At 33.4% G+C, this 18430-nt stretch overlaps 2 pseudogenes; one reads left to right on the top strand and one right to left on the bottom strand.

Moving 5' to 3' along the window:
* LOC102993453 (hypoxia-inducible factor 1-alpha inhibitor-like) overlaps positions 1 to 18430 on the bottom strand; it is a 151023-nt pseudogene that overhangs the window by 84614 nt on the left and 47979 nt on the right.
* LOC112063677 (uncharacterized) lies at positions 13133 to 13233 on the top strand (annotated as a pseudogene).

The following is an 18430-nucleotide window of genomic DNA, read 5'->3' as shown; positions in this document are numbered from 1 at the left end:
AGTAGCAGTCGCTGCAATGTTTGCTTCATACCCTAAAGCTATTCCCTTATTTCGTCCTATTTTACCAGGCTTTAGACCTTTTAGTTGCATGTCTTCCTTTTATTTTTAATTTTTTTTCCTCTAAAGAGTAGCGTTCTGTAGACATTCATACTAAACTATTTTACTCTTCTTACTTCTCTTGGACATATCTAATCATACCTATGGCCTCAATTCTTAGTGAATATCTAATAAATATATATCTCTATGCCAGGCTTCTCTTCTGACCCCCAGGCCAATATATCCAACTATATAGATGACATTTCCATTGCAATATCCTATAGGTACTACCAGCTAAATAGGTCCAAAAATGTATTCATTATCCTTTTTACAAAAACTGCCTGTTTTCTTATATTCCCCATTTTAGCCACTACATTATCATCTACCTGAAATAAATCCTTGACTCTTCTCTTTTACTTCACTTCTCCTGTTTTGTTGAACCTACATGCCTGTCTTTATTTTGCCACACATACTCATGCCTATTTCTATTCTCTTAGTCAGTATCCTTATTACTTAATTGGACTACTGCAATAGTATTTTAGTCAGTTGTTTTCCCTGTATGTAATCTTTCTACCATCTAATCCAGTCTTGATGTGCCACCAGATTGATTTTTTTTAAATCACAGATATTATTTTATTCCTTATACTTGAATTCATTGAATTCAGAATAAAAGTCCAATTCTCTAATACAAAAAGTCATTCACAACTTAGTGCTAGTTAGCCTCACAGCCTATCACTATCTTACCATGTGAAATAGTTCCCTGGAAAAATTATGCCAGTCTATACTTTTGACAGTGATGTGAACTCTTCTTAATAGAGGCAATTGCTACTTTTCCTTGAAGTCTCAGGCCAAGCAGTACACACAGGAAGCCCTGCCTTCTTGTCCATTTTGAAGTTAGGTGTTCTCATACTATATATATTCCTCCACCATAGTACATATTATCATTGTATACTCTTTATTTTTACTTGTTTATTTATATGATTTTTCAACTGGACTCTCAAAAGTCTTAAGAGATAAGAGTGGTATCTTATTTATATTTGCATTTCAAAACATTTACCAGAGTGCTTGACACAGAGTAAGAACTCAATATAAATATTTTCATTTGATTGATGAATAGGTACTTTAATATTAAATAGTTCAGTGGTCTTCGAAAATTGGAGGAACTTACTTGACAATGCTACTTAAGTCCGCCAACCCATTCTTTGAAAATGCTAGCCTATTGAGAGTTCCCTTTAAAAAAAAAATCCTAAAATTACTTCTTTAAAATTTTAGGAGTGAGGATGCTGCCTTTACTCATATATTAGGAGTGAGGATGCTGCCTTTACTCATATAATAATATTTGTCAATAATATTTATAGGCCCCCTATACATAACAAAGTGACTTTATAGAGATAAATCATATTCCATTCTCAGTTCTTATTTTCACTGACTGAACAGCTCTAACTAGCTTTTTGTTTGTTTTTAATTTTTGGCCACGCCCTGCGGCATGTGGGATCTTAGTTCTCAGACCAGGGATTGAACCTGTGCCCCCTGCAGTGGAATCACGGAGTCTTAACCATTGGACCACCAGGGAAATCCCAGCCCTAACTAGTTTATGTTCACCCGTACAAGATGATATCTTGGGCTTCCTGGTGGCGCAGTGGTTGAGAATCCGCCTGCCGATGCAGGGGACACGGGTTCGTGCCTCGGTCCGGGAAGATCCCACATGCCGCGGAGCAGCTGGGCCCGTGAGCCATGGCCACTGAGCCTGCGCGTCCGGAGCCTGTGCTCCGCAACGGGAGAGGCCACAACAGTGAGAGGCCCGCGTACCACAAAAAAAAAATAAATAAATAAATAAAAATAAAAAAAAGAGGATCTCTTTACAGTCATGCTTTTTCTCAACTCTGGCTTTAGAGCGGTTATGGCACCTGTAACCTTGGATTATAAACTTAATCTGATGCACTTTCTTTCTTTATCCAAAAGATGTCATTATATAAAATGAATCTAAGCTGAAGCAAAATTGCTTTTTACTCTCATTGTTTTGTAAAATAAAACTTAAAATATGGGGTAGAGGAATAAGTGGTCATCTGAGTACCTTTTTCAAAACAACACTTTGAAAAATGTAGCTCAAACTTGATTCAGCCAAAAACGTTAAGGAATATTTATTCTTCTCCTTAAAATTCTTATCATGGTTTTCCTTTAACCCAGTAATACTTACAGTCAAACATTTGTTGTCTTGAATCCCTTGACATATTTAGATGAGTACTGTATCCTAAGTAGGCATCTTTCTGGCAATAAAATTTGTAATTAACAAATATCAGATCTTACAGCAGCCTTGGTAAGCAAGTATGTGGGTAGAAAGAGTGAAAGATGAAAGGGTATCAAGAGTTTTATAGAAATTTTCTCTATGTCCTTTAAATTTATGCTATTTAGAATGTTTTCAAAATAACACGACTTAGTATCTTTTAATCTAAACCTTGTATTGTAGGCTGACTAATGCCCCCTTGGTGATTTCCATGTTCTAATTCCCAGAAACTGTGAATAGGTTGCCTTACATGGCAAAGGGAACTTTGCAGATGAGATTAACTTCAGGATCTTGCTACAGGAAGATTATCTTGGATTATCCAGGTAGATCCAGTATAATTACAAGGATCTTTATAAGAAGGAGGTAGGGGGGTCAGAAAGCGTGAACGCAATGTGATAATGAAAGCAAATATCTGAGTGATATACTTTGAACACAGAGAAAGGGGCCATAAGCCAAGGAATGCAAATGACCTCAAGAAACTGGAAAAGGCAAGAAAACAGAGTCTCCCCTAGAGCTTCCAGTAGGATCCAGCCTGCAGACACCTTGTCTTTATCCCAGTGAAACTGATTCCAGACTTCTGGCCTCCAGAATTGTAAGAAAAATAAATTTCTCTTACAAACTGCTAAGTTTATGGCAATTTTTACAGTGACAATAAAAAATTAATATATCTTGTTTTTCTTAAAAAGTGTGTTGAAATAAAACTTGTATAGCTTGTAACTTAGTATAAAAATTATAAATAAATGACTTAGAATAATACCATGACCTGATTTTTTAAAATTAAAATTTGAACATTAATTCAAGTGGCACTGAACGTATAATGACATAGGTGGCACACGCTAACAATGGGAGAAACTTCAAAACAGTATCATGTAGAATACATACTTTGGAGTGAAAGTCATAGTGCTCTATGCCTGGCCGTACTGCTTACTAGCTGAATGACATTGTGCAAGTTATTTGCCTTTTGTTAAGTGTCAATTTTCCCATCTGTAAAATTAAAACATTAGTTACCATTAATAATGTTATAGGAATTAAATTATAATAATGACAACTTAAATATAAATAGTAATTTTTATGTGCCAAGGAGTGTTCTCAGCTCTTTCTATCTATGAACTCACTTAATAGTAACAAAAACTTTATCAAGTAGGTACTATTTCTATTCCCATTTTACAGAAAAGGAAACTGAGGTGTTTAGTAACTCTTCCAAGCTTACATAACTAGTAAGTAACAAAGGGAGGATTCTAAACCAAAGTTTGGTAGCATACTCCATGCTATTAACCACTGCATTAAACTTGGGCCAGTACCCATAGAAAGAGCAAAACTAGCTGCATTATTAAAATTCCTTATGTCTGAACTTAAGAGTTCTTTATCTTTTTCACCTAAACCCACTTTAAGGAAAACATTTTCAGAATCACAGAGATCTTTAAATAATCCCTGCTAGGCTGATCTCCAAGGTCCTTACAGGCTCAATGAGCCTATAAAATGGTCACTGTCAGCTCTCAAAGGTGTTGGTTGGTCAAAGTTCCCTATCCAAGGAGATAAAACTCTTGTATGTCCAGATGTTTTGATTACCTGACCACCTCTATCCTTTCCAGGCCACTGAATCTACAATTAATCTACCCAGGAGAAACATTTTTAAAAATCTTAATTTAAAATATCATTGTTCCAAAGGATAAAAATGATTTGTCATTGGAAAAATACTTGGTCATGAATTAATTCCAGCTTGTCTTTTCTAGAAGTATGTTTATTTTAACATAAGTCAAAAGTTCCACTTCAGTGCAAGATGTAGAAGGAAAAATACAACCACCCCTAAAAAGGTCTTAATGGGATTTGTAGCAGTTTATTTTTATCTTCAAAGGAACTGAGAGAATATTTCTAAAGAAAAGCATAAAATGTTTCCCATTCTAGCCAAAGCATTTGTATTTTCAGAGTGGCACTTTATTTAGCCCACTGTGTTCGTATTAATTTTCAGTGCTGTGAGCAAGAATGGCAGTGTATATTAACACCTGATCTATAAAGGGAATGCTGAGGCCTTTCTCAAGGTATTAGTCACCGCACCTTGGGAACAATGTTGTGCTTCTGCTGTTGGCTTCAATGCGGAAGGATGCACATGCTTTGATTCTTAATGAAACATGCATATGATCAAATTCGTCACCAAGAGCCCTGAAGCTTCAACAACTTTTCCCAAGCTCAGAAGGATTTTCCAGGCATCTTCTGTTTTTTAAACACCATTGGTCTGTGCTGTATAAAACATCACTTCCCAAATAGAATGTTGGAAAGAGAATTATAATGTGAAGGAGGGAGGTCTTTCTTAAAGGGTTTTGTATGTTTAGCACCCTTATCAAGATCTTCAAACCTGATATTCCCTAAGGTTTAGGTTTTACAAATCAGAATTTAAAATTTCAGTTCAGCTTATTTGTCTCTCTCACTTTCTAGGTTGTAAATTATTAAGGGTAAAGACTATACCATATTCATTTTTGTAACCCAAGCACTAAGAATTAAAGATTCCACCATAAAAGTCATTCAACAACATTAAGTGTAAAGAAGAAGAAACCAGAATCAAAGAAATCTCCCTTCCTTAGGTATTTGCTATCTGTTAGATATTGTTTTATATATTCGTGCCTAAATAAATATTCAGATCTTTCCAGTCTAAAATATATTCATAAGCTTTCCTTAACACTGACAACTTTTTGGTTGACTCAGTTCCATTTCCTTTTCCTTTCACTATCAAATTCCTGAAAAGAGTAGTCCCTATTCTTTGTTTTCTTTTCTTCAAAATGTGTTCAATTCTTAGCTCCTGCCAACTGTTTTCCTTTTCTCAATTTTCTACACAATTATTCTATTCAAGTTTACCAACTACCTCCTGGTTATTATTTTTATTTCTACTCCTTAATCATTATTTCATAACATTTCACACTGTTGCTCACACATTTCTCTGAGGAACTATTTCCTCTTGGCTCTTCATCTTTGCTCTCTCAGGCACCCCCTCCTCAACTTTCATAAAAGAGCAATCTTTCTACTGATATCTTTAAGGCTCTTACTTCAGTCTTTTGTTCTTACTCTGTAATCTCTCCCTTGGCAATCTCATTTATTGTTGTCTATCTCCTGACTTTTTCTACCAAGTTTCAATGCCATACTGTGAACTGGCTACTTCTCCTTTGTCTCTCCCAATTATAGAAGCTGAAACATTAAAATATGCATCTTGCATAGTCCCAGTGCTGGTTTTATAAGTGACAATCTTTGCTGACATACCTTTTCAGCTTTTTGTTTTCATCCTTCACCCTTTTTTTGCTCTAAATATGGATGTGATGGCTGAAGACACAGTGGTCATTTTGTGGCCATGGAGACAAGGGCTAGGAATGGTGGAACAGGAAGACATATAGTACTTGTGTCCCAATGTAAATGGTGAGGATCACTCAGTTTTTAATCCAATTCATGTATTTCAAAGCCTTTCAATCCATAAGGCTAAAGCAAAGGCTTGAATAACAAAATCAGATTAACACTGAAGCACTCACACAAAGCACAAAGAATTTTTCACACAAAGAATACAAAACTCAAAGATCTTTCTGTTTTGGATTGGCTACCCAAGCTGGGGATTGTGTACTGCAAATGAGTCCCATGTCATTATTCCAGTACCCATACAGACCAAGTGAACATTTACATATGAAAAATTGTATGTTGTATCTACAGATTAAAGCCATACCCAAGCTTGTCTCCTTTTTTTTTTTTTAAATTTCTTCATCGATCAAACTTGTCTTCCTCAAAGGTTGTGCCACTGACTACAATGAATGCTACAGATTATTTGTATGTCTCTGATTTATTAGTTCATAAATTCCTTCAACAAACATTGAACACATGCCATTAGACTATATGCTAGGTAGTGAGGGTACAGAAATGAGTAAAGCATGGTCTCCTCAACCACGGTGGGCAACTCACTTCAGCTTATGTAACATATTGATAAAGTGGTGAAGGAGTATTATTGACTGAACGTTGATGTGCTTGTGTAAATTCTGGGCTTAGTGGATGACCATACATAACCCAGTACTGCTAAGGGAATTTCATATTTCCCCAATGACATTGATTCAGCCCAGGTAAGTTTAAATTTACTATTTCTGTTTAGTTGTTTTATGAGAACATCAAGTTCACATACCAATAAAAAATAAAGAGGTGGGTTGGAAAGAGATTTGGGTCAGAGGAGAAAAAGCAATTGTTATTTATGAAGATTGATCTATCCATTTATTTATCATCTACATATCCTGTAACTTCTTGGGGTCAGCGTATTCCTTTACTCAGTTCTGAATATGAAGAATTACAAAACTTCCCACTACTATTCTTTTCATTTTCTTCATCTCTGTATGAAATAGATTTGCTGTCTCCACTGAGTTATTAGATCTTGCAGACAAGCTCTCTAAAAAATGTTGTCAAGAGAGGGGAACTTGACTATACCATGAACTCTCTCTATATATCCTCAGCCTGTTAATATAGTGGCTCATACTCTAGGGGGAAAATGGCCAGATTGATATGCTATCTTCCTTGCATAGTTGTCCATGTATGAATTTATCTGTCTTCATGTATTAGATGTTGAATCAGAACAAGAATGAGTATTGCATAGTAATTAACAATTGCAGGTGAAACTTTATTTTTGATGATGGAGATGACAATGATGGTCATCCCTAAAACAAAAGATTTATGATTTGTGATTATATAACCATCTCATTTGTTCACCTCTTCCATAAAGCTTGCCCAATGATGTCAGTTGCAAGTATTATTTCTCTTTTCTGACTTCATGGCACTGATTTCTTATAACTCGTCATTGACAACCATAGTTATTAGCACTTCTCTTCAAACCAATGAATATATATTCATTGTCAGTTTTAAGCAAGGGAGTTTGCTAGGCACTGTGGGAAATGTGGGTTGACCAATTAAGGAGTAAAGTGACATATTCATAAAAGATTAACATAAAATGGATTATGAAATATGATATAAAATATACAAAAGGGGCACTTGACTTTATAGAGAAAGACACTGCAGAGTCAAAATGTACACTTAGAAAACACATTCATTGTAGATATGATTCCATTTCCTGAGAGCTTTACTCCAAGCATATTTAATCTTATGTTAAACACAGTCATAAGTAACTGGTTCACTTGAAATTTGGACTGGCAAAAACTCATGATATCTAATAATACTCAAATGCTGTCCCTTTCTAAGGGTTTCTATTTCAATGAATAGCCAAGTTGGCACCAAATATAACTGGCCTTATAAGCAGCCAATTCATAGGCTGGCCAGGGACTTCTAAAATGGTTGGGAAGTAAAGTGCCACTTAAGTCATAGCAACTAAGTGAACTAACTGGGACTTGTATAAGTGGTTGATGGAAATACTAAGACAAATGAAAGGAGAGAGTAAGTGATGGGTCGAATTGGCCACGTTCTTTGCAGGAGTCTTGTAGAAGAGAATGTGATGAGGTAGCCTAGCCCCCAGAATTGTTTTATATCCTAAAGGACTTTCTAGTTCCCAAGCCACTTTCTCGTCTTTTATTCACAATTGTTGGTAGATTCCCTTAGGCATGATCATCTGGGAGACATTTTTGCCTTTGTTATTTTCACATGCACATAATGAAAAATCCTCTAGAATTTTAGGTATAACAAGTGTTTCAGTTCCTTGAGCTAAAGGAATCCAACAGACATATACAAATACATACACACACACACACACAGATATACTCACACATTTATATATACACACCCACTCCCACACCATACCTTATTTCCTAGTCCAAAGAAGAACAAGTAGAAAATATTCAAGGAGCACATCAGGAGACAGCAACAACAAAAAGAGACACAACCACTAAAATATTGTCATTAGGAGTTACTAAAGATAAAGGACATACCAGTCCCTGTTTTATAACATTGACATTTACAACCACAATTTTGAATCATCAAGGAAAATGTAACTTATGGTCATTGTTATGGTTACAAAGTAAGGGAGAGGTATTTGTATAACACTTCAGCTAGAATGCCATCAAACTGTTATAAAATTAAGAATACTTCACTACACAAAATAATAAAAATCACTTATAATATTTAAGAGATTATCTCCCAAATTTTCCACGAAGAGGAGGTTTTAATATACTGCCTTGAGCTTATCTTATCATTTTGAATTTTTACTGCTCTCCTGTGTATTTATAGCTTGGCTCTCTGAATTAGATTTTGAGCTCTCTGGGCAGGAACTAATATATATTTACATCATTCGTCTTTAGGAGAAAGTATAGAAATGTTTATTTTTTAATATTCTCTTACAGAGATATAAAAACATAAAACCCCTGTTTTATATTATTTTAAAGCACACAACTCTGAAATAAACTCCAGTTCAAATATAACAGAGAATACTTTTTAATCATTAGATTAAGCCTGCTCATTCTGAGTGACCTGAGGGTGAGATTGGAAATAGAATATCATTAAGTCAATGATTTAGATGAGGGATAATAATTTGCATTTGTAGTGCAGAGCACATTTCATTCATGAAGAGGATGAGTAACTAGATTTGTTTTCCTTCCCCATAAATTACTAGAATTCAAGTGGCATAGTAATTATGAGTGGACTGACTTCTTTTCATGTTTGCCACCTTGGTTTTCAGAGCTACCTGCAGCATTTAATATAGCATTTATGTGAGCTCCCAAATTTGGGTTTCAATGATACTTTCCATGTTTTGAAAAAATCCAACTTTAAGTCAGTTGTACAGTAAAATATTTGGTCCCAAGTATCAACTATGTGCTTTGTTTATATAGTTTAGGCTGGGCTTTTTAAAGGCCTGAGTGTCTAAATAATGTAATTTACGAGATACGTTTCTCTCTACCTCCTTAGTACAGTAAGGAATGAGTGAAATTAGAATATTAACAGAGACAAAAATTGGGTCATCAATGCATAGATAACCCCTTTTGTAATCCAAAAACATTTTCCAAAAGCAATCAGAACATCTTAAGTTTTGAACTGAAATCAAATGGCTTGATTTTCCAAGGTGAATTGAATGTTTAAGAGATATTTGTAAAACTGCCATAGTTTTTCCCCTGTATATTTTACCAGAATTTTACTTTGTATCCCAAAATTGCAAAAGCTTTTGGATTTGAGTTGCTGGGGTCAGTGAGGTGGCATTATAAAACATATGTGCAACAGTGGCATAAACTGAGGTGCACCTTCAAAAGGAGATAATCATCTCTTGCTGCTCTTAGTCCTCAAATTATTTCTCAGCTTCTCTGAAAAATAAAGAGCAGCTCCATGAAGGTTTGTTTTAATTTCCACTTTAGTTTCCAGTGGACATCCTTCATTATTATGTTACTTACACATACGATATACCACATAGCATGATTTAAAAATACATTAATATAGAGGCTATTGTTTTACTAAAATAGGGCTTCGTGATATGGGCATTTCTCATTATTTACTTCTCCCTGTCTAAATATATTATACATAATTGACTCCTTTTATAGAAACACTATTTTCCTCTTTGAAGCCTGAGATAGTAATTTTCAAATCGCTCTGAGATCTGCACATCTTAGTTAATGGCTGATATCAGTTAAAATCATTATTGGGATAAATCTAAAGATGAAGACCTAAACCTGAATAAAAGAAAATCATTACAAGAGAATCTATTCTCTTAAATTCACTGAAAAAAAATACAAAACTTACATTTTCCTATATTTTTAATGTTTGGGGAGAAAAGAGAAATACATGAGTCCGAGAGGAAAATCTTTTGAAAATAAAATTTGTGCCAATAGGACAATAATTTGAATTAAGTAGGATTAGCACTATCAAAAGGTAATGTTTAGGGGCTTCCCTGGTGGCACAGTGGTTGAGAATCTGCCTGCCGATGCAAGGGACACGGGTTCGAGCCCTGGTCTGGGAAGATCCCACATGCCACGGATCAACTAGATCCGTGAGCCACAACTACTGAGCCTGCGCATCTGGAGCCTGTGCTCCGCAACAAGAGAGGCCACGATAGTGAGAGGCCCGCGCACTGCGATGAAGAGTGTTCCCCGCTTGCCGCAACTGGAGAAAGCCCTCGCACAGAAACAAAGACCCAACACAGCCAAACATAAATAAATAAACAAACCAATGAACCGACATTAAAAAAAAAAAAGTGATGTTTAAATGTTAGTTTTTAAAGTGTTATGTAAAAATCATGATGTATGGTCCCTAAGAAACCATCCAAAACAAAAACAGTAAGAAAAAATAGAATTGTAATTTCATCTTTAATGAAACTAAAACACATTTATAACTCTCAATATATAAAAAAGGGTTGCAAATGCAGTGAAGATCAAACAGGTAAGAAAACTGTACCTGCAGCTGCAGATTTCAGAAAAACAAAGGCATCAGAATATAATTCTCCATAGCTGATGGTACACCATGAGGGGATGAAACTAATGACTCCTTGTTTCATACAACAGGAATGAAATTTACCAGTCAGCAGTGGAATCCCCGAAAGCTCAACTTGATACCAACCTAAAGCACAGGGAGATGGGCTGAAAGAGAACTCAAAACTACTCCCACTATTTGCCCAAAACAGTGTCAACAGAGTGAAGGTTACATACTCTTTAAGCCAGTATCTTTGGACTGAGAGGGAATAATGGCTTAAAGAACTCACTAACGGTCAATGCTCTGTCTTGGGGAAGTTAAGTTTAAATACTTCCCAGCATAGAATACAGTCCTGGCTTTGAAATAACAAAAAAGCCAGCCCTTTGCTGTCTATAAGAGAGACACCTAAAACAGAGTGATGCAGAATGACTGAAAATAAAAGGCATATCTGGAAAACAAAAACCACTCCTCCCCCCAAAAAAGCATGGGTTACCCTTAATATCACTTCAAGGTAAACAGTAAAAAACAAGTCAAAGAAAAGTTCTATAAAATGATAAAGAGTAAAATCTCCAATAAGTACTTTGGAATATTTATTCGCCTAATAACATACGATCCAAATACATAAAATAAAAACTTAAGAAATGTAAGGATAATTGTCAAAAGTACCTGAGAAGTAGGAATATTTAATTTACTTCACTTTGTCTGAGATAAATCAATGAGGTAATATATAAGTTAAAAAGTAGATGATCAAAAGCAAACTTCACATGCAGATGTGAAAAATGTATGTGCTCTTAAAATTAAGGCCTTGGGCTTCCCTGGTGGCGCAGTGGTTGGGAGTCCACCTGCCAATGCAGGGGACGCGGGTTCGTGCCCCGGTACGGGAGGATCCCACATGCCGCGGAGCGGCTGGGCCCTTGAGCCATGGCCGCTGGGCCTGCGTGTCCGGAGCCTGTGCTCCGCAGCGGGAGAGGCCACCAGTGGGAGGCCCGCGTACCGCAAAAAAAGAAAAAAAAAAAAAATTAAGGCCTCATTTTTAAGTGCTCATGGAATATTCAAACACACACACCTAAATTTCGCCTATATATGGGTAATAAAAAAACCTATAAAGAATTTTTTGAAATAGTACTGACAGTTATGCTAAGTAAAGTAAGTCAGACAGAGAAAGACAAATACTGTGTGATTTCACTTATATGTGGAATCTTAAAACAAAATATGTAGAATCTTTAAAAACAAAATAAACAAACAAACAACAAAACAGAAACAGACTCATAATACAGAGAGCAAATGGGTGTTTGCCAGAGGGGAAGTGGGTGGGGGGATGGGCAAAATAGGTGAAGGGGATTAAGAGGTACAAACTTTCAGTTATAAAATAAATATGGGGGCGTAGTGTACAACATAGGGAATGCAGTCAATAATATTGTAAAAACTTTGTATGGTGACAGATGGTAACTAGACTTATTGTGGTGATCATTTTGTAATGTATAAAAATATCAAATTAATATGTTGTACACCTGAAACTAATATAGTGTAAGTCATTTACACTTCAGTAAAAATAAATATAAAAAAACCTCATCAACCATGAAATTACAAACCAGATAATAATAATAACAAAATACTATCCTGATATTTTATTACTGTTTCTTAAGAACTCTTCTGTCAAAAAGAAGATAATATTAAAATTATGACATATTTCAAAATAATTATAATGAAATAATAAATTTCAAATGATATGGGTTATAGCTAAAGAAGTGTTAGAAGAAAAATCATAGCCTTAAAACATATTTATAAACAGTATAGGATAAAAATAAATATAATAATCATCCAACTTAGAATGTTTCAAATAAAGAAACATAATAAAGCTAAGCAAACAAGATGAAGGCATTAACACCAATAATTAATAAATGAAGAACAGAAAATATAACATATCTAATAATTTTTCTTAAAAATACTTTGCTTAACCTAATCAAAAAGCGAGCAAACACAAATGCATAAAATCAGCAATGGGGAGAAAACCACAAATGAAGAGGAAATTAAGGGAGTCATAAAGGGACTAATTTATAAACTTCACATATATAAGCTCTAGAGTAGATAATTTTCTAGGAAAAATTAATTACCAAAACTGACTTTATACCTTATTCCATGGGAAAATATAGCTGTCAAAGAGCAATACCATCTCCAACACACCCCCTCATGCCAGGACTAAAAGTTGCAAGGAAGATTTCTACCAATTATTTAAAGAACAATTAATGGCAAAATCATTTCCAGAGCACAGAAAAAGAAGCAATACATTTTCAATTTTTTATAAAACTAACATAACATTAATATCAAGACCACACACACACACACACACACACACACACACAAACAACTACAAGGAAATTTCATCTGTGAATCTCAATGTAAAAGTCTTAAATAAAATACTGACAAACAGAATCCAACAGAACATTAAAAAATTAACATAGGGTTCCTTTGGCAGCACATATACTAAAATGGGAAACATACAGAGATTAGCATGGTCACTGCACAAGGATGACATGGAAATTCATGAAGCATTCCATATTTTTCTTTTACAAGAGAACTCCCATAAGTGTATCAGCAAATCCCTCAACAGAAGCCTTGCAGGCCAGGGGAAAGTGTAATGATGCCTTCAAAGTGCTGAAAGAAAATGACTGCCAACTAAGAATACTTTACCAGAAAAGTTGTTTTTCAGAAATGAAGGACAGATAAAGACTTTCTCAGACAAACAAAAGATGAGGGAATTCAACACTGGACCCGCCTTACAAGAAATGCTAAAAGGAGTTGTTCAAGCTGAAATGAAAGACACTAATTAGCAACATGAAAACATATGAAAATATAAAACACACTGTTAAAAGTAAGTATCTAGACAAATTAAGAATATTCTAATACCCTAATATGGTGGTGTGTTAATCGCTTAACTCTAGCATAAAGGTTAAAGGATAGAGTATTAAAAATAAATATAGTTACAATAATTTGTTAATGGATATGTAATATAAAAAGATGTAAATTGTAACATTAAAAACATAAAAAAGGGAGAGGGAAGAGTAAAAGAGAAGAGTTTTTATATGCAATCGATATTAAGTTATTATCAGCTTAAAATAAACATATCTATAAGATTTTTAATGTAAGGTAAACCATAAAGCAAAAACCTATAGAAGTTACACACACACAAGATAAAGAGGGGAGAATCAAAGGATACCAGTAAGGAAAATCATCAGTTCACAAAGAAAGACATGAAGGGAGGAAAAATGAGAGAAAGGAATTACAAAACAGCCAGAGAACAACTACTAAAATGGCATTAGTAAGTCCTTACCTATCAGTAATTACTTTAAATGTAAATGGATTAAACTCTTCAATCAAAAGGCATAGAATGACTGAATGGATATATGACAAGCATCATATCAACAGTAAAAGGTTGAAAGCTTTTTCTCTAAGATCAGGAACAAGAGAAGGGTGCCCACTATCCCTACTCCTATTCAAGGTACTACTCCTAGTACCAGAAGTCCTAGCCAAAACAATTATGTAAGAAAAAGAGATGAAAGACATCCAAATCAGAAAGGAAGAATGAAAGTGTCTGTTTGCAGTTGAAATGATCTTATACATAGAAAATGCTAAAGATTTATCAAAAAATGTTTTAGATTCAGTAAAGTTGCAGAATACAAAAACAGCATACAAAAATCAGCATAATTTCTACACACCAACAATGAGCTATCTGAAAAAGAAATAAAGAAAACCATTCATTTACAATAGCATCAAAAATAAGAAAATACTTAGGAGTAAATTTAACCAAGAAGGTGAAAGATCTACATATCAAAAACTATAAAACACTGATGAAAGAAATTAAAGAAAGCACAAATAAATGAAAAGATATTCCATGAGCATGGATCAGAAGAGTTAATATTGTTAAAATGTCCATATTACCTACACCAAAGCCATCTATAGATTCAATAATCCCTATAAAAATTCCAATGGCATTTTTTACAGATATAGAAAAAACAATACTACAACTTATATAAAACCACAAAAGACCCTGAATAGCCAAAACAATCTTGAGAAAGAACAAAGCTAAAGGCAAAACACTGACAGGGGAATGGATAAAGAAAATATGTATACATTATATATATGTATACATATAATACACAAATTAATTTAAAATATATAAAATATATTTGGACATGTATATGTGATATAAATATTATATATATAATAATTTCATATACACACACAATGAAATATTATTCAACCATAAAACAAAAGGAAATCCTACCTTTTGTGACCTGGATAAACTTGAGGGCACTATGTTACATGAAATAAGCCAGACAGAGAAAGACAAATACTGTATAATATCACTTTTATATAGAATCTAAAAAAGCCACACTCATAGGAACAGAAAATAGATTGGTCAGTTCCCGGGGCTAGGGGCAGGGAAAATGAGGAGATGTTGGTCAAAGGGTACAAATTTCCAGTTATAAGAGGAATAAGTTCTGGGGATTTAATGTACAACACAGTGACTGTAGTTAACAATGCCATACTATATACTTGAAAATTGCTGAGACAGTAAATCTTAAATGTTCTTACCATAAAAACAACAAAAACGTGGTAATTATGTGAGGTGAAGGTTGTGTTAACTAACCTTATCGTGGTATTCATTTTGCAATACATATGTGTATCAAATCATCCCATCATACACCTTAAACTTAAACAATGTTATGTGTCAATTATAGCTCAATAAAGCTGGGGGAAAAAAGATTAATACACCATAATCCACGACCTGGGATAGATACACTCAAAAGGAATATCACAAAACATCATGACAGATGCTAACAATATATTTGATAATGTTTAAAATATATTCTTTTTAAAAATTTAATAAAAAAGAAATAGAAGAATACCTTGTTAACATTATAAAAATGCATATCTGACAAAATAAAGATCATATTTACTGATGCAGCTCTACCAGTATTCTCCTTAAGGTTCAGGGAGAAGAAATTTTTGCCCACTATTATTTAACATTTTTCTAGGTAAAGTATGGAAGAATACATAATGGGTTGTTAATATGGGTTATTTAGGGTGGAGAGATGCTGTGGCATAGGGGAGAAAAAAGGGGGAAAAGGGAAGGCAAATAGAAAATTTTTTTTTTTTAAATCTACAAGGAGCATGCATATGATTATATTTATGTAAACATGTATCAGCATATCTGTGTGTATATATATATATATGCACACATAATCAAGTTAAACTATCCTCAAAAAATAATAATAATAACCACAGAAACTGCTATCATGTTTTGTTGCAATGCTTCTCAAACTGTACTGGTGGAAAGCCAATCTTTTATTTTCACTTTATCATGTTTAGATAATCTTAAACAATACAATAAAAATGAATTGCTAAAAGAGTGTCACAACAACAATGGATGTCACAAACATGTCAAATTGCTCTAAAAATTTCTAAATGTTTGCTTTTAATTTTTATTCTTATCTTACTAGAGACCAGTATCAGTCTATGGGCTGTTTTACACAAAGGAAGACTCAAAAAATGCAAAAACATCCTCTTCTCTTGGACAGAAAGATTCAATTTCAAAATGAAGCTAATTCTCTTTAAATAAATCTATATATATTATTAAATCACCTTAAAAGTTCCCAAGAGTTTTTGGAGCTATATAGATTCCAAATTCACATGAAAAAATAAACCAAATGATTTTGTCAAACATAACTCTGGAAATGAAGACCAACGATGAGGGATTAGACCTACCAGCTATGAACATATTTTAGATCTACAATAATTGAAATAGAACAATAATGGTACATGAATAGACACACAGATCAATGGAGTTATAATAGAAAGTCCAAATATAGATGCAAACATTTTAGAAATTTAATTTAGATAAAGTTGGTCCTTTAAATAAGGGGATATATTAAAGACTGAATTATTAAAAATTAATGTTGGGACAATATGGAAGAAAATAGACTTGGATTTGTATATCAATTATTATAGAAATTATATCTTTATACAAAATATTTTAATTTAAAATATTAATCCATAAATTCTCTAGAATAAAACATAGGGTTTTTAAAAATAATCTCAGTGAGAAAGGCCTTTCTATGTAAAATACATAAACTAAGAGGTGATTTAAGAAAAGGGTGGTAAGTTTACCTACACTTTAAAAAATGTGTATAGTAAAACACATACCTTAAATAAAATTAGAAAGTAAACTGCAAACTGGGAAAAAATTTCAACTCGTATCACAAAAGTCTAAATTATTTATATGTAAATAATATCTACAAATCAATATAAAACATAATAACAATGGAAAAAGTAGTCAAATGCTATTAACAGTTCACAGAAAATGATAAATGAATAAATCTTAAACATATGAAAAAATGCTCATCTTTACCCTTAAAAAAATGAAGTGTAAAAATTAAAATAATGATGAATTACCATTTTGATCTTTGGCAAAAATCAAAAAGTTCAGTAAGGCATTGTGTTGAAACGAACATGGGAAAAACAGTACTCTTATTAACTGTTAATGGAAATATATAGCATTATATAGATAATTTGTCAATATTTATTAAAAATTTCAAGATTTACATGCTCTTTAAATCAGTACTTCGATGTTTAGGAATATCCTGTAGATAGAATCCCACATGGTAAAAATGATATTATATAAATGATATTTATTGAAATATTTTTATCATGAAAATGTTTGGAAAAAAACAAAATCCCTTAGACAGTGAATTAATTAATTTAAGGAGGGCACATCCATGCAATGGAATATTATATGGCTAATAAAAAGAATGAGGCATTTCTCTCTATATATATCCATATGAAATAATCTCAAAAATATATTGTTCAATGATAAAGCAAGGTGAGGTAAAATATGTAGATAATGCTAACATTTATGTCTCACAATGTGTACACACATATGTAATGTATATTTGCATATATGTAAGATGTATCTTGACAGATTACATAAAAATAGCATCAGGGGAGGGAAACAGTGTGGCCTAGCAAAAGAGGTAGAAGAGGGACTTAACTGTAGACTCTTTTACAACTTTTAGATTTTTGCACCATATTTATGAATTAACAATTTAAAAAAACAGTTTATTAAAACATAAAATATATAAAGTACAAGTAATAATACTATAAGTAAGCTTCGTATATAATATAAATTAAGTGATATTCTCTCTGAAGGTGGCAGTTTCTCATCTGTATAATAATTTTGATCCCTGTGGACCTTTCCAACTATAAAAGTTCACGTCTATGTTATGGAATGTTCTTGAGAATGACACACGTATATTATATTTTTGGATAACAACATATATTATGCTGAGGGAGTTAGTTATGAAATAATTAACTTCTTGTTGTATTTTGTAAATGTCAATCAAAGCAGTCAAATGCAATAAAAGCTCAAGTGAGTTAAAATTAAAATCAAAATTGCAGTCTTGAACTTGGTACTGTTCGCCCAGAATTTTTAGCTGGCCTCTAATTATTTGGGTTCTAAGAGAAACAAATCTTATCAGATATTTGAATTAAAAGGATTTATTTGGACATGACCAGAATACAAGTTACCAATATTATATATCTGTTGGAGAATAAATGAATGAATGAATGGGTGAGTCACAAATAAATGTACCTTATTATTAAGAAAGGCAAGATAATTAGTTGAATCAAAGAACAGAGTTAAGGGGCCATTCAGGATCAAGATTCTGAATGAACAGAGCTCCATCCAGCCTCCCTACAAGC

This window comes from Physeter macrocephalus, chromosome 16, assembly GCF_002837175.3.
Source record: "Physeter macrocephalus isolate SW-GA chromosome 16, ASM283717v5, whole genome shotgun sequence".
NCBI classification, from domain to species: Eukaryota; Metazoa; Chordata; class Mammalia; order Artiodactyla; family Physeteridae; genus Physeter; species Physeter macrocephalus.
This window is presented reverse-complemented; position numbering and strand designations above follow the sequence as displayed.